Raw genomic sequence first — 23,033 nt, 5'->3', positions numbered from 1 at the left:
ACTCAGAATATTAACACAGCACTGCTCCCTTTTATTCAAGTCAAATATAGCCCCTTGCAAAAATATTCAGTTACTGAACTTATTGTCTGCTGAGGGTACTGTACTGCCCTGCAGTTATTAACATGAGGCAGTCATGCAATTAACAATTCTATTGTAATACACCCACACAATAATTTAAAATTGCACATGCTTGTCAGACTTGATCCACTTCAATGTGTTTGGTGTCAGTATTTTTTCCGGAAAACCTATCAGTCAGTATATGTGTACAGAGTTAAGTATTAATCGCCAGTATTGTATTTTTTTTGTGTCAATTAAATGTCTTCGTCATTGTCTGTGAGGTGACAAGATGTACTTGCATGTCCTCTTCCTAGTAATGTAGATTTTAGCTTTTGCTAACAGACCTAATAATGCTAAATTGTATATTTTAACTTCATGTAAATTTACATATGCATTATCTTAGGGCTGAAACGATTCCTCAAGAAACTCGAGTAACTTGATTACTAAAAATCTTTTGCATCACGGTTTTGTTTAATCCATATAAACTACAGCATAAGTTCTTAAACTAGGGGTCATGAAACAATAGTACTCAACGGGAAAGGGTTGCGTATGGTTTGCGGAGTATCTTGTGATGGATCGCCATGGTCAGTGTAAGAAGAAATTGCTCCACTATGACCTGTGATGGTGATCCTTTAAGGGTTGCATCACTGTGCAGACTGTGATTCTGCATCTCGAAGACATAAAAAAGTCAAAATAGGGCTGCGCGAAAAAAAAAGTTTAGGAACCACTGAAATACAGCTCAGTTAGCTCACTGTGTTTTGCACAGATTATTACGGTCACAAAACATGGTTATACACTATGGATATGTGAAATATTGAAGATGTGATCTGAGGGCAAGAATTGCAAAATGGAGAAAGAGAAAGAAAGGAGAAGGAAAAAGAGGGGTGAAGCGAAGAGACAGATCAAAGAAAAAGTGTGCAAAGTTTGGGTGACACTACAACTGAAGAAAAAAAAAAATGAACTCTGTAACAGTGTGACTACTGTAAAACAGAACTAGCCTAACACAACAGCATATCATCAATGTTTCAGCATTTCAGCTGAAAGCATGCAATCTGTGAATCAAGTCCACAAGGCAGACCCAACAAAAGGTAATGTTAACATTAGCATTTAAAGTAAATCATTGCTAGCTGAGAGTAAAGAATATATGTTAACGATGGCTGTATGTAATGGTTAGTTAAGAACTTAAATCAGTCTGGTGGCTAGTTACAATGTCCCTAAATTAGCTACATTTTGTTCAAGTAAATAACCACAGAAAATAAAATACTGCAGTCAATTTGTGAAAACCTGGGCTTCTTTCATGTTATTATTATGTCAGTCATACAGACACACACCCCATATCTATCTCATCCAGGATATACAATCTTGCTGGAACTTGATTATTTTTTTTTTGTCCCCTACAAATGCCACAAAGAAGACAGTAATGTATTATGTTATGGCTGAGAAGTAGTTAGGTTGAAACTTGTATTTCTGAAAGTTAAGTTGCACAAATTAAAGGCAATTTTTATGTATTATTAGTATTAATTTAATCCTTAGTTTTGGGTTGTGTGTATACCTTTTTTTAAAAGTATGCTGAAATTTTATTTTGCATTTCAATGTTTTCTGTAAAACCCAGAATGTAATAAGGCACTTAAATGCAGTAAAGGGATTTATTTTTGACAGATAATATTACTGTATGCAATTTAAGCAAAAAAAAAAAAAGTCGATTTTTTTCAAAATAAGAAACCAACTATTCATTTTTAATAGTTGCGGTCTTCATTTTTCTTTTCTCTTTAATAATGCAAAAGTATTTATCTAATTACTCAATAAATCAACTTAATAATCAGCAGAATACTCAACTACTTAAATAATTGATAGCTGCTCTCCTACATTCTCTTTTGACTGTTCAGTTTTTTGCATTTTGCAATAATAATGAATGGATAAAATGGCTTTATAAGTGTGGTGGGGGATTTGATTGGGGTCGGGATGCACAATAGCACCTCCTCTCCCACTGTAACACTAGAATCCCTGAAACCTACGAAAATATTCATAATGCCGGGCCATCTTAAATTTTCTCACACCTCCTCATCAAATGTCTTTATTTTGCAAATGTGTCAATCACACATTAAATATATGTATTCCAAATAACGATATAATAATAATAATACATTTTACTTATATAGCGCCTTTCCCATGCTCAATCCCATTCTTATTTATCCTATACAATTCCAGACACCTAACTCCCAGATAAAGAGAGTTCAGCTGTGAGAATTTTGCATTTTGACTTGGGGGGGATGGGATAACAGGTTGCTTGCTGCATGTGCTGATTGACACATTTGCAAAATAAAGACTCTGATGAGGAGGTGCAAGGGAATTTACAAATACATTCGTAGGATTCAGGGATTCTAGTGTTAACTAGGGCCAATGTAGCGGTCTCCAAAAAGTTATTAAATTTCAAAAGTAAACACAAGCTCTAAGAATTTAACTATATGAATAAATTACTGCATTGTGGTTGTGAAGGCTGAAAAAGTGTAGTTTCAGTTCATAAAAACATTCTGGAACACAGCTGGCCAATGTCAAGTCTTGTAATGTGGGAGGAAATCAAAACAGTATTCTGAAAATTTAGTAAACATGGGTAGAATGTGAAATTTCTGCAAGGACAATAACTGAGACGCAAAATGTGCTTCCACTAGCCAAGAGGCACTAGACACTGGCAGAACTGCCATGCAATAAAAAGTAGATCCATTAATTGTCAAACAAATGCATTTATATTTGCATGGTCTTGGACTATATCCACTCAAGAATACTGCAAACTTATGTAGAGTTAAACTTGAATGCAATGCAACTTACAGTGTTCACAATTGTAACAGCTCAATGCAACCCTTTCTTGATGTAGTAAACACCTTCAGAATATTTTAGTTTCAAGTTCATTACAGGAGAAACATCCACTGTTAACACTATAAAACTGGGCCAAAAGAAGTACCAAAACTGGAATCAGTCTGAAAAGTATATGCACAAATATTACACATTGATATATACTAGGGATGTCAAATTATACCAAAAATACAGTTTGAATAGTCATTTTAAAAATAAGTAAATATTTGAGCATATTTGAATGTAGGTTAACTATCCAAAGTGCTATTACATATACATTTGTATTAGGTGTGCCTCCGTATGCTTCATTATTATTTTAGCTTTTTTTCCCCTCACGGTGCATTGAACGTAGTATTTTATTTACGCATTGAGGCAGTCTTCATTAAAATGGTATTTTCTGTGCATGGAAAATGACAAGATCAAAAAGAAAAATGGAACCAGGACACTTCATCTGCCTGTAATGCGTATATGAAAAATCATATAAAATTGCTAACGATTACCAAAACGTGTTACGTACACTTGTTGCTTTAGTCTTCTGCACACTGCCCAACTCTCCAACCCCCTTCTCTGCTACTGTATATGCCTTTCTGATCCTTGGGTGTAGAATCCATGAAGTCAGTGTACAATTATATTTGATATAAGTTGTGGCATGGTAAGTGTATTCACATTACACAAAAGGAGTTAATAAAAGTATGAAATGTTGCATTGTAATGATATTTAAGTATTCTCACCTCGTAATATTTTTTTTTTTGGCATATACTTTCATTAATATAGAGCAGAACCTTAAAACAAATCACAAGAAACAAAGGGTATAGTTTAAAAAAAAAAAAAAACATCTGGTAGATGTAACTTAAGTGTGCAAAGAAGCTCTACTTCATAAGTTTAAAGAGCAGGGCACTTCTATTCAAAGAATAACATACAGGATTCAACTAAGTAGGATTCTTTTCCATTGGCCACCAAGAGACAATATTAGTTATGTGCCATTACAGTGTGCTACTGCACTGCTTAGTACACCTACAACAATAGACAAAGATTCCCTATACTCTGTACTTCCAATGCCAAGATGTTAACATTATAACTCGTGCTGTATTTAATGATAAATCAACCAGTTATATTGTTCATGTGATTTGTTTAATGTACCTTTGGTGATTTATTTTTTCCATTAATCCAATACCCAAGTTAATGATGAAGAACTTGATGATTATCATTACTGACAAATGGTGAATTCAACCCATGATTAGAATGGAAAATAAAAATGAAAGATTCCCGTAAGAAAAGTAAGACTTGCTTTCTGAGAAAGAAGGAGCTATGTAGGGTACAGGAAAAATAATTTTAAAAATATCTGGATATTCCCACAGTGTGTTAAGCTGATTTGAAAATTAGACCCAAACTGATTTTTTCATATTTGAGAAGTCTGCTGGTCAAACCCTTGTTTGTTTCTTACCTTTTGAAAAGCCCTGTGTAGGTATGTAAACATAAAACAAATTCAGCGGGCTGTATTAGTTGGGCTTTCTAAAAGACTAAAAATGGCAAAGCCAAAGACAAAAAATATTTTTTTCCCCATTTTTGAAGGCCTGCTCTTACCAAGTGGTGTCATGTGGACCAAACATTATGATTTAATATGTACCATACCTATAAAAGTATCAGTATGAAAGATTTGAGCCTGCTAGGTTGTTTAGTTCTTGAGATATGGTCTTGTGAAACTGATGAAAAAATAAAGCCGTTTCAACTAGGACACCCCTCTCCCCACACGAAAATGGCTGAATCTTGGAAAGTAAACTTATATCAAAATAATTCTGCAGGGGTAACATGGGTACAACCTGATATTTTTCTCAGAATTTTTTGAGACTGAAGTGCGTGGAATTTCTGGAAAAAGCAGTTGATTTGACATGGAATGACTCAAAAAGGTTCAGGAGCCAAACACTACTTCTAGGGTGCTAGAGACATGCTTAACATCTCTTGTTAGAACATGTTAAACAATAAGCAGAGAAGTGTAGTAGAAAGATCTACCCAAACTAACAATTAAAAACTGTAAAAATGCTGATCATGGAAGTGACATGTAAAACACAAAGTTTTGCAGCAGAGAGTCTCTGGAGTAACACAAAGCTGAAAAGAAAGCAAGGGGGAAAAAAATCTTTTACAATTGAATGTCAGCGGTTGCGTTTTAATTTAGATTTGAATTAAGCTCAAATAGTAATGTTCATTTGACAATCCTAACATATACAGTAACCACGATAATTTTGAATAAGATTGTGACATAATTTGGGGGCCATAACACCCACCCCTAATGCAGTCCCTGGCAATCTGTGAAGAACTCACACCATTATCAACACAATAACATGCTTTCTTCTTCATGCACTTTACATTCTGATTACCTGTATTCATCTTACCCTACTGCCGCAAACGCTGTGTGCCACTACCCACTGTTCACAGAAGAAACATAATCCCGCAGATAATGAGTGTAAGTGGCTAGCTGTGGATGAGTTATTTCAGGAATAATAGTAAAAGGGTTAAACAAGAATCTGTTGGCAAGCATGGAATGAACATTTCTTTGAAAACAAAGACCAAATATTCATTCATATATTTTGATAAATGTTGCAGCTCCTGCAGCCCAGATCAGACTGGACACAAGTCTGGTTTGATGAAAACTGAAAATACTTTTTATTATCTTTTTAACTACTTTAAAAGTTTTGCATAGTTTCAGTTTTTACTTGGTTTTGTTAATTATTTCAGTTTATGAAAGTGTTTTTTATTAATAGTTTTTATCTTCCTTTTAGTTTTCCTTTCTAATAACAACCTTGGTCGTATCATTCTTCATACAATTTATGCTGACCCCTACTCCACACCCTGCTTGTGAAATTGTCATCTCTATCACACTTGAAATTTAAACCCTGCAATAGATATCTCAGAGAATGGCAATTTCAGAAATTTGAGTTAGATATGTTTGGAAAGAAGTGCTATATGCATAGTTCTTTAAATGTGGGGGAAAAAAACAAATATACACGCTTGGTCTCTTACAGTCCCCCTTGCATTAAATGACATTAAACAAGAAGAAACTACAGTGGATATGCAGAAAAATTTTATTTATTAACAATTCCAAAAGATTAATCCTTTTTACAATTATAAAATTATTTGATAAAAATAATGGACAATTACCACAGCACATCAAAGTTAAGTTTTACATAAAAGATAATCCTCTACAATTGTTTCTTTTTTTTTCTACATACATTTAATACTACAACAAATTCCATTTTCCTGTTTCCTGGTGTAAGGCCACTCCCACAGCAGTGTTTGCCAGAACCAATACTAAAATGATATTGTTAATTCTTAATGTTGTTACAGAAACAACAGGTTCAGTAAGTTCAAATGCAGCCAAGAAGAACTACCAGCAAAATGCAATGATTGGAGACTCAGCATTCTACAAATTGTCAAGTTTTCAAATTGTTGTAAAAAGTTAAATAATTTATGGGAAAAAAACACAAGTTCAGCTACTGGCACTATATTATGTTGTTGTGAAAACTAAAGTAACTCTGATTAACAGAGTGCCTTCCATAATGTTTGGGACAAAGATATTTTTCTTCAATCTACCCCTTTGGTTTAAAATTCATACATCATTAAAGTGCACATAGCAGATGTTGACTTAAGGGTATTTGCATATATTTTGGTCACACTATTTTAAAATTACATCACTTTTTATACATATTAAATACACTTTGCCTGGCAGCAATTAAGTACTTACTATACTGTTGAATGGGTTTATAAAATCTATAATAGGGCTGGGTGATAAAACGATAAAGAATGAAAATTTAAAAAAGATAAATAAAAATCAGAGTTACCGAAAGGACACCTCAATGGACACAGCCCAAGGCTCAAAGGAAAAGGACACTGTTGAAAAGAATGGTCTAAAGAATCTGGTGTTGTGGAGATATTTTGGCTATTTAAAGTCAAACAAGATGCAGAGTACCGTGTACTACAAACTGTGATGAAAGCATGCAATAGTGCCATCCTTTAGAGAAGGGGTCCCCAACCACCGGTCCGCAGCTGTCTGACAGCCGGGCCGCGAGAAAACTGCCGGCAACGGAGACTCACTCAGACTTTTCAGAACGCTTGGTGGGCGGGGCTTTGCAGCGGTGCAGAGAGAGGAGAGAGACCGAGGTGAGAGAGTATTACAACAAAGTATTTTAACGGTCCCGACAGTTTCCCCATATGACACGAGTCTATAGAAATCGCGTTACTACGAAGTACATTCAGCAGATGCTTTCATTACAACGAAGTGACCTTGAAATGCCTGAATGAATCATCCACAGAGCAGTTAGATCTGTGGTTGCAGCTCAGATGTGCACGTTTGTACAACGATCCCCAAACAGAAACATTGTAAAAAAAAAATTCTTTCTTCGAACTTTCCTCGTATTGTTTCTTTTTTTTTGCCGTTTTTGTTTTCTGTGGTTTTCAGTGATACCTTTTGCTTATTGCTTGTCAACATTTGAAAAACCATTGGAATTTAACTCATTGTCACCCTCCTATAGAAACAGCAGACACGAAAAAAACGATAACAGTGTTAATGTTTGTGATGTGCAGTCTGTTGGAATGGCAAATGCAAAGCATATGTCTTTGTTATATGCAAAAAAAGAAGAAAAATCTCAGGTTGCAAACGTATGCGAACTGCTTAATAACTTAATAATAAAAGAAATGTTATGTAAATTGTGTATAAAATTGCCCCCCACACCCCCGACCGGTCCGTGGAAAAATTTGCATCTAATAAAGTGGTCCTTGCTGTCAAAAAGGTTGGGGACCACTGCTTTAGAGCACACACAATGCAGACTTTATAGCCTTTACTGCACTAATGGGGTTTTCTTGTGCCTTTATTTTTTTGCCTTGGAGCATACGCTGACCACAAATCAGTGAATATGCCAATTTTGTTTATGTTCTCCTTCATTCATATTTGAAAGCTGCTTAAATTTGTACCGAGGATATATACAGAATGTTTGTGTCTTTATTTGTGAGTTTGTTTCCCAACCATTTAAAACAGTTTGAATTTGAATCTACACAAAGGAAAGGTTACAGTGTAGAGGTAACTCGTTGACATTTTATTTTATATTAGTACCTACATTATTTATTTAGAACCTCCTATCCTGTAAAATTTAAAAGCTTTAAATTGTTAGTTTTAGATTGAAGATTTTACAATTAAGATTTTATTTGGAGTTGACCAACAAATTTAGTGTGTTCTCCTGTAAAACTTGAATGCTTTTGACTAGTCAGAATTGAGACTTTATTTTGTATTACCTATTATATATATATATATATATATATATATATATATATATATATATAATATACCGAAAATTACATCCACAAACACATATCTGGGCTCCGACTGACGCTTACAAACGCTCTCGGCTGTTTGTTTACAATCGCACAAGCAGATACACGTGACCGCATTTGGGTCGTAACGCAAGATGTTGGTCTTAATTCAAAACAAAAATTTTGGTCGTAAAGCAAGTTGTTCTCATATACAGTCAACCCTTGATATACGACCGGCCTGACATGAGAACAACTTGCTTTACGACCAAAATTTTAGTTTTGAATTACGACCAACATCTTGCGTTACGACCCAAATGCGGTCACGTGTATCTGCTTGAGCGTTTGTAAGTGTCAGTCGGAGCCCAGATATATGTGTTTGTGGATGTAATTTCGGTCAGTGCAGTGATTTATATAATTTATTATTTCGCTAATTGCTAAGGAAGGAAGCGAAGGTAAAGAAGGTCAAGAAAGCGATCACAATCGAAACGAAGAAGGAAATTGTGTGGAAATATGAGAGTGGTGTTCGTGTGACCGATCTCGCTAATATGTACAGCATGTCGAAATCCACCATCTCGACAATTTTACAAAGAAAAGATTTGTATAAGGAAACTCCTTCCAAAAAATAACCACCGTCCATTTCATTCTCCTCCTCCTTCCCTCCTGCAAGCCAAAGATGTCAACTTAAATGGTGAGTACAGTATGAAATTGTTGTTTCGGGTAGGCTAGGCACTTTTTAAAACTTTTTGGTTAGTATATTAGAAAAATTATTGGTGTTTTTGGTAAATTATGCAAATTATACAACCCTTTTCTATTAAAAAAAAGGTAAGTAAGTGTTGCTGTGGGCAGTTCGGAACACATTAAGGGCATTTCCATTATTTCTTATGGGAAAAATAGTCTTGACTTACAACCAACTTGAGTTACAACCAGCCCTCGCGAACAAATTGAGTTCGTAAGTCAAGGGTCCACTGTGTGTATATTATATATATTTACACACACATACATACATACATATATACACACACACATTATAAATATATATATTTGTGTGTGTATATATTTTTTTATACTGTATATATTTTGTGATTGTGTTGTAATAAATAAAGAGCTTTGTCTTTCCTTATAGTGCGAAAGATTGAGCAATAAGAGATACCGTGTTTCCCCGAAAATAAAACATACTCCAAAAATAAGCCCTAGCATGATTTTCAGGTTGCTCTGTAATACAAGTCCTACACCAAAAATAAGCCCTAGTCAAGATCGTCAGCTGAAAAGTAAGGCGCCTAAGGCCAGGTTTATACTTCACGCAATGCGACATGTGTGCCCGAAACATCCATTAAATTCCGAGGACACCTTGCCACAATATCTCTGAAAAGGATGTTTAATAATTACATCCATCAATCCGGGGATGTGCCCATTCCAGCAGCATCGGCGCAAGAGAGAGAGGTTAGGAGCATGCACTGATACAGCACATTGCCACATCCACCACATGACAAACCAACTCAATATCCCAGATTAGGACCCGAGTGCAGTCATGCAACAGGTGACACCTCAGCACCACACTATTTCAAATGGAGTGGGAACAGTGTGAGGTTTTTTAAATGGTGGCTGGAGTGCCAATTGACAAAAACAAAATCCAAGGACAGGGCATCAGCTCATTGCAAGGTGAACACATTTACATTTACATCATTTAGCAGACGCTCTTATCCAGAGCGACTTACAACAGTGCTTAGTAATCTACGACTGTTCTTCAGTCTTTAAGGCTAGGATTAAATCTACTGTCATTAAACAAGTTACCGCTGACCAAGTTGTACACAAAACCATGCTAGAAGAAAATAGTAAGTTGTTAAAAAAAAAAAAAAAAAAAAAAACACAAGCGCACACACATACAAGCACAAGCACACACATACACAAATGTCATTTTAGCTTCGCCAAATCCCCAAACCTTCATGTCTTTGGATGGAAAACTGAGCACACTGTGGAAATCCACCAGGAAAACATGCAAACTCCAGGCAGGGATCACAAGGGATGTGACTCCCTGCAAGACAGCAGCGCTACCACTTTGCCACCATGCCACCCCCATATGTATAACTATTAACAGTATTCATTATTCAAACAATGTTAATTAAAGATTTATCTGTAAAATGTAATATACGTACAGTTAGGTCCATAAATATTTGGACAGAGACAACTTTTTTCTCATTTTGGTTCTGTACATTACCACAAGGAATTTTAAATGAAACAACTCAGATGCAGTTGAAGTGCAGACTTTCAGCTTTAATTCAGTGGGGTGAACAAAACGACTGCATAAAAAGGTGAGGCAACTAAAGCATTTTTTTAACACAATCCCTTCATTTCAGGGGCGCAAAAGTAATTGGACAATTGACTCAAAGGCTATTTCATGGGCAGGTGTGGGCAAGTCCGTCGTTATGTCATTATCAATTAAGCAGATAAAAGGCCTGGAGTTGATTTGAGGAGTGGTGCTTGCATGTGGAAGATTTTGCTGTGAACAGACAACATGCAGTCAAAGGAGTTCTCCATGCAGGTGAAAGAAGCTAAGAGTGCTAGAGTGGCCACTATTTACAGGGTGGACATACACCTGGTTTCTCAGATTTTACTCATTTCATGTTATTACGTTTTCTGATTAAACTGTTAAAATAACAATTTTATTTAGCCTATTTTGTCTAATTTTTGTTATGCTTGTGAACTGCTATTAAAACTGGATACCTGGGCATAAAATGGAACTAAATTAATGTTATTTTATACTACAACACTTAAGACTACATTTAACAAATATTTTGAAATGTGCATCCAAATTCTCAGCTAGATAGTTTAATTGATACTCATATCCTAATAATAATGTACAGTAATCCCTCCTCGATCACAGGGGTTGCGTTCCAGAACCCCCCGTGAAAGGTGAAAATCCGCGAAGTAGAAACCATATTTTTATATGCTTATTTTTATATTGTCATGCTTGGGTCACAGATTTGCACAGAAACACAGGAGGTTGTAGAGAGACAGGAACTTTATTCAAACACTGCAAACAAACATTTGCCTCTTTTTCAAAAGTTTAAACTGTGCTCCATGATAAGACAGAGATGATAGTTCCGTCTCAAAATTAAAAGAATGCAAACATATCTTCCTCTTCAAAGGAGTGCGCGTCAGGAGCAGATAATGTCAGAGAGAAAGAGAGAGAAAAAAGCAAACAATCAAAAATCAATAGGGCTGTTTGGCTTTTAAGTATGTGAAGCACCACCGGACAAAGCAGCTGCAAGGAAGAGAGCAATGTGAAGGTAGTCTTTCAGCATTTTTTTAGAGAAGCGTCCGTATCCTCTAGGCCACTGTGCGAACAGCCCCTCTGCTCACACCCCCTCCGTCAGTAGCAGAGAATGTCAGAAAGAGTGAGACACACAGAGAAAATCAATCAAAAATCAATACGTGCCGCTGCTTTTAAGTATCCGAAGCACCGTGGGCGAAGTATGTCGCTTGACAAAGCAGCTGCATGGAAGGGAGCAATGTGAAGATAATCTTTCAGCATTTTTAGACGAGCGTCCGTATTGTCTAGCGGTGCGAACTGCCCCCCTGCTCACATGGCCTCCGTCAGGAGCAGAGAATGTCAGAGCAAGAGAGAGAGCAAGAGAGAGAGAGAGAGAGAGAAAAGCAAACAATCAAAAATCAATACATGCCGTTTGATCTTTTAAGTATGCGAAGCACCGTGTGGGAAGCATATCACTTGACAAAGCAGCCACATGTAAGCCCAGCAAGGAAGGGAGCAATGTAAAGGTAATCTTTCAGCGTTTTTTGAGGAGCGGCCGTATCCTCTAGGGGTGCGAACAGCCCCCGTGCTCACAATATATTCGAGGAGTTTTATTTAATACGTAATATGCGCTCTGGTTGGGTAGCTTCTCAGCCATCTGCCAATAGCGTTCCTTGTATGAAATCAACTGGGCAAACCAACTGAGGAAGCATGTACCAGAAATTAAAAGACCCATTGTCCGCAGAAATCCGCGAACCAGCAAAAAATCAGCGATATATATTTAAATATGCTTACATAAAATTCGTGTTAGAGTGAAGCTGCGAAAGTCGAAGCGCGATATAGCGAGGGATTACTGTAATTGAATTATATTTGCATATTCAATATTATTGGACATCACAAAGCATGGATTTATCTCAGAATACTTAATAAATCATAGACCAAAATTCAAACATCTGCCTTATTATTCTCTGTGTTAAATTTGCATAGTCTATCAGTGTTCACAGAAGCGTTGCCCATGACAGGATTTTTTTAAGGGGGAAGGGGGGCAATTTTTGCATAAAACTGACAGAGTTCTAGGGCATTTTATAAACTAGAAGGGACATTTTGCAAAATATACAAAATAACAATTTAACCTTATCAGGGAAGATAAAGGAACTAATTTAGCATTTTCAGAGGCAGAGGCACAGGTCCAACTAAAAGAAAATAAGTTTAATAAAAATAAGTGATACTTAAGGTCTTTCAGTTACTACAAATAAAAGACATGTGGTCCAACTTAGGTCAACAGTCATTTGGTAGTGTACTTTCATGTTACAATTACATTAATTTTACTAAAAGGTATTTATGTAAAAAATACTACAATTCTAACCCACTGTTAACGAGTTTACATTTCCAAACCCCAGATTTAAACTAGTGATCTTTAGCCACATAGACAGAATAACAGTACGTTACCTAATACCACTAACATGGTAGAAATGACAAATGTCACTGGGCATATGGAATTTAAGACTTACTATGGTCAGAGGTGTGCTCCCTAGACCTTGAGATGTATTTAAAAAACAGAGAAACCTGTGTAGTGACCAACAATGTTTAGAATGAAGTATGGTTGTGCAGTATGCTGGAACTGGAAAAATACAGAAAAACATTAAAAAGTTAATAAATAAATACTTAAGAACATTTATGTTATATAAAATGTCCAGGGGGGCTGTGTGGTCTTCTGGTCTGGAAGCCCTACAGATTGATTTTTTCTTCAGCTTAACTGAGTTTTTTTTTGTTTTTTTTTTTTTTTTTATGTCCACCCTGGCCACCTGATGTTATCATCTGACTCACATTCAGAGACTTAAAAAAACAATTTTATATTTAAAGGCTATACTTCTCTTAATTATACAGTATATCTCTCTTATGCGCATTTTTTGTAAATACTATATTCATTACCATTCATATCTATTTTTATTTGTTTTTTCTTATGCTTGTAACTATTTCTTTGGCATCTTATAAAGCACTTTGAGCTACATCAATTGTATGAAAATGTACTTAAGAAATAAATGTTGCTGTTGTAGATGTTGTAGAACTTTATGAAAATCAGGGGTCAGTGATAGGGCTGCTACTATTAAAACTATATATTATATACAGGTAAAATTACGCTACAACGAATGTCTTTACAACAAAATTTTCATTACAACATATTATTTTTATGTTCCTGACAGTTTCCCCATATGACATGAGTCTATAAAAATCTCATTACTACAAAGTACATTCAGCAGATACTTTCATTACAACAAAGTGCCCAGAAGACCTTGAAATGCCTGAATGAATCATCCACAGAGCAGTTAGTTGTGTGGTCGCAGCTCAGTTGTGCACAGCGATCCCCAAACAGAAACACTGTAAAAAAATTTCTTTCTTCGATCTTTGCTTGTACTGTTTTTTTTGATGTTTCTGTTTTCGGTGGTTTTCAGTGATGCCTTTTCCTTATCGCTCATCAACATTTGAAAAACATCCATTGGAATTTAACTCATTGTCACCCTCTGATAGAAACAGCAGACATGAAAAAATGATAACAGTTCATATTAGGAAAAAATTTTTTTTAATTTTTGCAGCTCTCGATTGCGGCAAAAAGAAAAGAATGTTGCCAGTGAATTCGGAATTTCGCCATCGACACTTCTTGAAAGACTGAGCAAAAAAAAAAAAAAAAATCTCGGGTTGCAAACATATGCACACTGAGGCATTTGAAGACGTCGAAAAAGCAGTTTTTATGTGGTTCAGTGATGCTCATTCAAGAAACATTCCTATTAATGCAGCACTCATTCAAGGAAATGTGAGGTTTCTAAACTCTCTTGGGACCTCCCCCAGCTAGACAACAAGCCGAACGTCCTGAAGTGCAATCACCATGTCTGTGGAAGACTGTTTATCTGTTGCCGAGGCAACTGCAGGCTCACAGCTCTGTTGCATCTCTCCGCAAAGTAAACAATAAAGATCTTGATGGGTGATGCAAGGAACAATGTAAATGAAGGTAACAGGATTACTTGGCCAGTAACCTGGCCACAACCCTGTCTGACTGCTGTGTCTGTTAATAGGAGAGTGGCAGACCCTGCTACAATAAATAATCCTGCTGTTCCTGTTTCAAGCTGAATAAAGCTGGTTTTGCTAAAGTACTGAGACTCAGCCTCGTGTTTTGGGGTGTAAGACAGGGACTTATAGCACAAACCCAATCTTTTAGGATTCGCTTCTGTGGCGCCTCACCGCACCACTGTGAGCCTGCTGTTGCCCTGCCCTGGCAACGGACAACAATCTTCCGTAGACGCAGCAATCGTGCTTCGGTACACACTTCAGCGTGACGTTCCCGTTGGGTGTGGGGTGGATCCCAAAAGAGTTCATAAACCTCACAATATGAAGAAGAAGAAGAAAAGGATGATTCGGCTCCTGATTTATAACTGTGCTAACCACAACATGATTCCACATTTAGATAATGTTCATGTTGATTTCCTCCCACACAATTGCACGCAAGTGCTTCTTCCACTGGATTTGGGCATCATTCGCACCCTGAAAGTGTATTATCACAAGGAAATGCTGGGAAAAATTCTCGTCAGCATAACTTGTAGAAAGGAGGAGATTAAAATTAACATAAAAGAAGCTATTGAAATGATTGCAGACACCTGGACTAAAGTTAAAGAAAGCACTATAGCTACATATACAGAATCTCATTACAACGCAATTGGAAGTTCGTTGTAACGGAAATTTAACCTGTATATCAACATTAATAACAACCTTTCTAAGTTTGTAGATGATACCAAGCTAGGTAGACTGGCAGATAATCTACAATCATTGAATCATTACATAGGGACTTGGACAGATTTGTGGCAGATGTTAGATGGTAAAATGTTAGATTTGAATACACATTGGGAGATCTGAAATTTGAAAGTACAGTGGAACCTCGGTTCACGAATGTCTCAGAACACGTACAAACCAGTTTACGACCAAATAGTTTGCCAAACTTTTTCATCTCTTCACGACCACACACTCGGTATACGAGAGACGCGCGCGCACACACACACACACACACACAGGCGCAAGCGAGAGAGAGAGAGACACGCACACACACACACAGAGGTGCGTGAGAGAGAGACGCACACACGCAGGCGCGCGACAGAGAGACGCACACACGCAGGCGCGCGACAGAGAGATGCACACACGCAGGCGCGCGAGAGAGACGCACACACGCAGGCGCGCGAGAGAGACGCACACACACACACAGGCGCACGAGAGAGAGAGAGACGCACACACACACACAGGCGCGCGCGAGAGAGAGACGCACACACACACACACACACAGGCGCGCGAGAGAGAGACGCACACACACACACAGGCGCGCGAGAGAGAGACGCACACACACACACACAAGCGCGAGAGAGAGACGCACACACACACACACAGGCGCGCGAGAGAGAGAGAGACGCACACACACACACAGGCGCGCGAGAGAGACGCACACACACACAGGCACGCGAGAGAGAGACACACACACACACAGGCGCGAGAGAGAGACACGCACACACACACAGGCGCACGAGAGAGACACACACACAAGCGCACAAGAGAGACACACACACAGGCGCACAAGAGAGACACACACACACACAGGTGCGCGAGAGAGACACACACACACAGGCGCACGAGAGAGAGAGAGACACACACACAGGCACTCGAGAGAGAGACACACACACAGGCAGCACAAGAGAGAGGGCTGGACGCATAAGGTAGAGAAGGCAGTTAAAGAATGCACTGGGCTTGATTTTGTTTTCACTTCTATTTACAGTGATCGGTTACTAGCGTGCATTGTTGCAATGTTACTTTACTTGGTGGATTATTAAATTAAGGATTTTTTCAAATGTTCATTTTTTTCCCTGTGCTTAAAACTCATTAAAAAAAAAGTGTTTTTAGCGAGCGGTTCGTAGCACTATAGCGCAAACTATTGCAGTGTTAGTTTTCTCTGTTGTTCAAGGTTTTCTCAGTGTTATTCAATGTTTTTACATTTAGTTTACTATTACACTGTGCATTCTATGGTTTAATTAACTATATTTGTGCTTAAAAACTTAAAAAAATATATATATTTACATATAGTTCGTATGGTCTGGAACGGATTAATTGTATTTACATACAATCCTATGGAGGAAATTACTTCGGTTCATGACCAAATTGGGTTACGACCAGAGTTTTGGAACGAATTATGGTCGTGAACCGAGGTTCCACTGTATACCTTATGAGAAGGATTTAGGAGTCGGAGTGGACTTGTCACCATCAACTACCTGACAGTGTTCTGAAGGCACTAGCACAATGTGTAGTGTACAAGTCCAAGGAGGTTATGCTCACGCTTTATAACACACTGGTGACAGTCACACCTTTTAAATTACTAGTACAATTACATATAAATTGTGAGGCATTTTTTGCCATTGTGTTTTAAAACATTTCCCATTCTTTGTGGATTTTGCCCTTTGCAACAAATTATTTCCAACACTGATTTAGTCAGAGTACTGCAGTTTACATCCACATCTCAAAGACATACAGGCTGATTAGACTGAAAATTCACATCACCCTAATGTGTGTCCTACAACAGACTGGAATTCATACAATACTAAGGCTTGTTTTATACTGAGTACCATCAGGATAGACTCTGGCACCCTTAAAACCCAAAATGGAAGATGCAGGCTTGGAAAATTGATATACAGATGTCACAGAAAACTGATATCCTTCCACCTATGATTGGCATTTCTTACCACTTCTTCTTTAAAGGATAAGTTTGATATTTTTCAAGTCAAAGTTGTTTCTTCACAATTATTTTAAATAGAAACGTCTACGTGTGGAAGTGTGTGTGTCTGACCTGGAAGTGAGAGGTGGAGTCGGGGTAAGGGCTCCTCCTCCGAGGAAACAGAAAACTCGCTTAGCCGCTAATAACACAAGCAGGGCCAGCACATCAGCAAAACGAAACCTCAGAAGAAAGACAAAGTCGCTTAGCCACTAACATCGGCAGAACGGCATCCCTTTTACTTTTCCTCCCGCTGCTAATACACAAGCAAGGCAAGCAGAGTAGTTCCTTTCAATTACCTGACATATCTACATTTCAGTTTTTTTTCTGATTATTTCAATAGTTTCTAGGACCCCAGGCTTTTTACAGCACAGGCTTACACAGATAGTGGTATATACTGTATTAGTTTGCCACATGAAACTGCAGTCTAAAATAAAGCATAATTTTTTGCTCGTTTTTTTTTTTTTTTAAATAATGAAGCTTATGGATTCTGGGGTCCCATCTCAAAGAAAAGCCTTGAAAGTTACTGAATACATTGATTTTTCAAGCTAAAATATTACACAGTACTGATAGGCATCTTGAGATTACACATACAGTGAAAAAGAGTGCATCCAAGTTGTTTTAAGAGAAGCAGCTCATCATAAAATGCACAACTCAATAATTGGTTTGTGGCACGTCAGTCTGCTCTATCGCACACTCTGTGTTTTGTTTTTTTTTTCCCCCATTTTCTGGGGATTATTTCTATCGTGCATGCGGAAAACATACCACCAAAAACTGCAAAGAATGTAATGGGTGAAAAGTCACTTAGATTTTAAAAAAACTGTCAATATAGCATAACAAAACCCCACACCCTACATGACTTTGAAAGGAAACAAGCACGCCGAGTAAACCCACCAGAAAAACATGCAAACTCAAGGCAGGGAACACCCGGGACCCCCTTGCTGCAAGGCAGCAGTGCAACCTCCACGCCACTGTGCCCCCACATGATTAATACATGCTTTAATGCATTTCATCATGAAAATGATATCAAGTATTTATCTTCGCATTCTAAATGTTCAGGGAGCAGGAATATGAAATTAATGTATTCTGTGCGGTGATCGCCGCCTGCACCTCCTCTTACTGCAAGAGGAAGTCAGTTTAAGAAGCATGTAGTGATTAACATGGCTCGGGGAACACAACACAAAGCATTTAATGTGCTACATAACTTATGACGGGGTTTGAGAAAATATAGTAAATTAAATATTCATTTTACAATGAAGTTTAGTTTACGATGTTCTACTTTAATGACAAATTACGAGAATAAAGTCAACATGTCGACTTTATTCTCGTCATAAGCGTCGAGATTAAAGTGGAAATGTCGAGAATAAATTCAACATGTCGTCAAACTATTACACAGTACCCAGGTACATTACACAGTATTGAAAAAAAATAAAACAAGAACAACTTGGCTTGCAGTATTATCCAGTAGTATAGAAACAGTATTCACACATTTGAGTATAATGGTCCACATCCGACCTTTTAAAACCAAAGTATCTCCAGACAAGAGACACAGCTCCTTTTTTCGTCAAAAGTTCTTCTGTGTCATCATGTTCAAATTTATCATCTGCTACAGCTTCAGTTTCGGAATGTCTGTCCATTTTCACCATTCAAAACCTCCACTAACGCATGTACTTTGTTGCATGCGTGTTTAGCGATGGAGCAGTGAAAAAGGTCCCCCCTTAAACAGCTTCACGCTGCGCCACGTTCTGAATGTTGTTTAGGCTATTTAAACCGGTGTTGCGGTATAAGAAAAATCCATATCATAACAAAAATAAAAAATGTTTTTTGGTACGAACCGGTATAGCGCCCAGCACTACTAGACGTGCCGAATTAATAATAATAATAAAAAAAAAACAAAAAAAACTTTGTTACGGATTTAGTTTAAAAACAATAAACAAGCCATAAACTGCAGCTTCCTAATATTCAATCAGTATCATCGTGCATTTTCCGAAAACTCGCAGTTGGCACGGTGGCTTGCTGGGACCGTGCATAACTTAAGAGTGTGGGGCAAACTGCTTCTCAAACATTAGCTGAGAAGAAAAAGAACAAGTTAATGGCATCACCTCACCTTTTTCATCAGATTCTTACAATTTATGTTTGCCAGCTTACCTACAAAACTGTTACTGCAGCAGCACAGTTTGTGGGTTTTTCCACTTTAGACAGTCGAGTCGTTGTGGAAAAATATTGGAGGAATTTAATTTAGTGGGTACTTAAAAAGCAGGGACAGGTTTGCCTGCATTGTAGAATGCAGCTTCAAGTGTTGTACCTTGTGAAAGATGTCTCCGGTGTGTAAACTGTAAAAGATTTTAAGACAAGATCTACTCCAGTTTTACTGTAAGCACTGCTTTAAAGCAAAATCACCCTAAAATATACAGCAGTCTCAATATTTCAAGGCACACCTGCATTACAAAGTGTTTCACTGTGGAACAGCTTGTGCTGCATCTCTGAAAAGTCCATCTGTATCACACTTCACAGAATGCCCTTTTATGACCCAAATCATTATATGTCAAGCTTTCAACAACACTTTTATTTTACGAGTGATGTATGAGGGCCTTTTTTTTTTTTACTTTTTAACTTAATATTCAACTTTTTAGTCTGGGGATTGTTTTAGTATAATTTTGTAATCAATATTTTAACACTTCCTTTAATATTTCTATCCATTACTAGCGTCATCTATTGGCGAAATCTTTAACTATTCTTCATATGAAAATGTCATTTAATTAACATGGATTAATTGAACAATTAGTGAAACTGACTATTGATTCATGTATTGTCATGGGAAGTGAGTAGTTGTGCAAAATATCAAGTCATTTGGACAAGAGGAAGTGGGTTAAATATTGATTACAAGATCTGTACCAGACAACAAACAGGTGAAGTTAAAATAAGTGTGGTAAGAAGAAGAAGAACATTTTTTGTGTCATTTTTTTATGAAATGTTTTATTTGTTTTTAAATTTTCAGCTCTTGTTCTTCTTTCCTGTGGACACCACATTCCCTTCACATCACTTACAGGGAACTTTCCTCAAACTCTGCAGTTTTCTTTACAACACTCACTTCTCTTCCCTAAAGGTTAGGGGACGACCCACCTGTAGAGGAGTCACTTTCTTCAAACGCTGTGATTGCCCTCCAAACAATTGTTATAGACAACCTGCTTGTTCTTCTCCCAAGATGTAGCCTAGCTACCATTTCAGGATAAGAAGTCATGATGGACAGCCCCAGGGTATTCTTCCCTGGCCCCCAACAAGACTAGCTCTGTACCTAATGTAATTATTCTAACAAGGTATATAATTGGGGCCAAACCTTGTGCAGTCTATGCAGAAGCAAGAAAAAGAATAATCCTGAGCTCTCAGTTGGGGAAAAGTTTTAACTTTGTCCTGTGCTTTTTCACATTGGTTTCATTCTAAGTTCTGAAAAACTGGATGTGCTGGCACTTTTAAATGCTTTTGTCTTCTTGCAGACTTTGCATTTTATATCTGATCTGTCATATTCAAACCAATTCCAGAGAACCAACTACAAACATGTAACCATCAGATCAAACTAAGGTACTGATTGTACATGCTTGACTATTTAACTCACCACTTGGTTTATATATATAAAAAAAAAGCTTTTTATGTTTGAGTGCTGCTTTATAACATTAATTCAAATAAGGATTTACTCCAAAAAAAAAAACAGTACTAGTACAGTACTGGTACCATTCATCCTTACTGCAAGGTGCAAGAACAGACAAGGTATTTTTTTAAATTTATAAAAAAAAAAAAACACTTCATTTTAGAACACAATTTCATGTAGAAAACTAATAAATATGATTAGAAACTAACAACTTGAAAAATACCAAACTTAATCTTTAAAGCTCCAGAGTGCTGGGATCAATGCCTGCCGTGGCACAAACTGTGTGGAATACAACATGGATTTCCTTAGCTATTTCCAGTTTTCTTCCACATTCCTCCTAAGCTGTGCATTTAAGTGTAAACTGCAATTCTAGGCTAGCCCTGAGGGTGTGTGCATACTGTGCATTATGATGTATTGGAGTCACATCCAGAGTAGATTCTTGCCTTGCACCCAATGATATCAGGATAATCTTCAGTCTTCTGCCACCTGAATTGCAGGTTCATCATAATAATTAAGGAATGAAAATATTATAAAAATGTGTATAAACATCTTATCAAAAAAGCTATTGAAACAAGAATCATGGCTATGAAAAATAATGGGTTCACTCTGGGTACAAGCAAGGCCTTAAAGTTTAACCAAGGGCTTCAGCAGATTTGGGTGAATATACAATCGACTTCTCTCACCCGTATAAAATACTCTAAATTTACCTTATCGCGACATTAACGTTGTGTATGAATAATGCATTTCTGAAAGTCACCTTGCACACAGTCCTCTACTAATTAACAATTACTGTTAAAAATGCTCGTGCTTGTCAACATTACTACACGCTGAAAACGTAAGGTGCAAACCTCCAGCATTCTCAAAAGCAGACTAATTCAATCAAAACTTTGACAGCTGTAATCAAGATAAGGTAGGGTAAGATGAGCAACATTCCTTAAGTCAGGACAATGTAAAACAAATGCTGAATTCGCTAAGCAAACTTGTTTTGCTACCGAAACACTCGCCGGCTAAACTCTTCCGACTTTTTTTCCTTTTGCTGTTGTTCGTTATTTGCATAGCCTTCGTTTTGTTCCTGTGTCGATTTGGACTGCCTCGTCACGGCATCCTCCGCATGTATAATGAATGACTTCTCCGGGACTACTACCAGTGCCTCGCGCAGGTCTCTGGTTACCTTCCTCCCGGCCGCGGGTCGGCATCTCTGACAGCTGTCATGACAGCAACTTGGCTTCCGCTAGCACAACCAAGACTCCTCTCGCCGCAAAGTCCTCAAAATCCATGCGACAGTGTGTGACGATAGCTGTAGCTCGTGCAAAGGAACAAATAAACGATCAAAGCGGAAGCTTCTCGATAAAGCGACGTACAAGTTAAGAGGCCCTAACCTGATCTGGGCATTTCCCACCTAAACAGAAGGAGGTCCGACTGAAAACAACGCTACTAGTCGGCTTTAAAAATACAAAAAAGCTCAAAACACCGCAAAAGGAGAAAGCGCATCTGCCTACATAATGTCCCCGTGCCTTTCTACAAGTGGCACTAGTATCACAGTGAAAGCCCCTCCATAAACCCGGTAGCTTGTCAATACATACACTTAACAAATGTTACCTTCCAACTCCACCGATGAATTCCCATGGCTCACTAGAAGCAACTCTTTTGTCAAGTACCGACACGCTGACTGGCGTCTGCTGGCGTTGTATTATGTTTCTTTTTTACAGGAAGCTAACAGTCTGCTCGCATTCCGTCTTCCCTTTCCTTTCACACCTCCCTCTCTTTCGCTTGCTTGCTTGTTTGCTCGCTCACCCCTTTCACGCTCAAACGGCCTCTCTTCCCAGAATGCAACAGGAGCGCGGGGTGACCGTGGAGGCGATTGCGTCATTTCCGGAACAGGAGACTTTTGGCCCAATTCATATTTGCTAGGATTCTTCAAGGGAGAATTTGTCTTTCGAAAGCAGAAGACTTAGGCAATGTTTCCTATATACTGTATATTATCCTCATTACAAATGCCAGACTTTTTTTGTACCCTTCTAAACAGAATCTTGTTTAATTTAATTTGTAGAAAGGAATCACACAAAATAAAATAAAAAAAATTAATTAAAAAATATGGTGGAGTAAATGTACTAGATTTTACAATATACAAT

General features: G+C 37.6%; 1 protein-coding gene across 2 annotated transcripts in view; it reads right to left on the bottom strand.

Moving 5' to 3' along the window:
• Window positions 1–22,730, bottom strand: part of aftpha (aftiphilin a) — a 139,013-nt gene extending 116,283 nt beyond the window's left edge. The window contains exon 1 of one of the 2 annotated variants that reach the window (XM_028820856.2): window positions 22,501–22,730. The gene's annotated coding sequence lies outside the window, so the exon portion shown is untranslated. The remainder of the gene's footprint in view (window positions 1–22,500) is intronic. The other variant, XM_028820857.2, reaches the window with a different exon arrangement.
• Window positions 22,731–23,033: the final 303 nt, after the last annotated feature.

This window comes from Erpetoichthys calabaricus, chromosome 15, assembly GCF_900747795.2.
Source record: "Erpetoichthys calabaricus chromosome 15, fErpCal1.3, whole genome shotgun sequence".
In the NCBI taxonomy this organism is placed as follows: Eukaryota; Metazoa; Chordata; class Cladistia; order Polypteriformes; family Polypteridae; genus Erpetoichthys; species Erpetoichthys calabaricus.
This window is presented reverse-complemented; position numbering and strand designations above follow the sequence as displayed.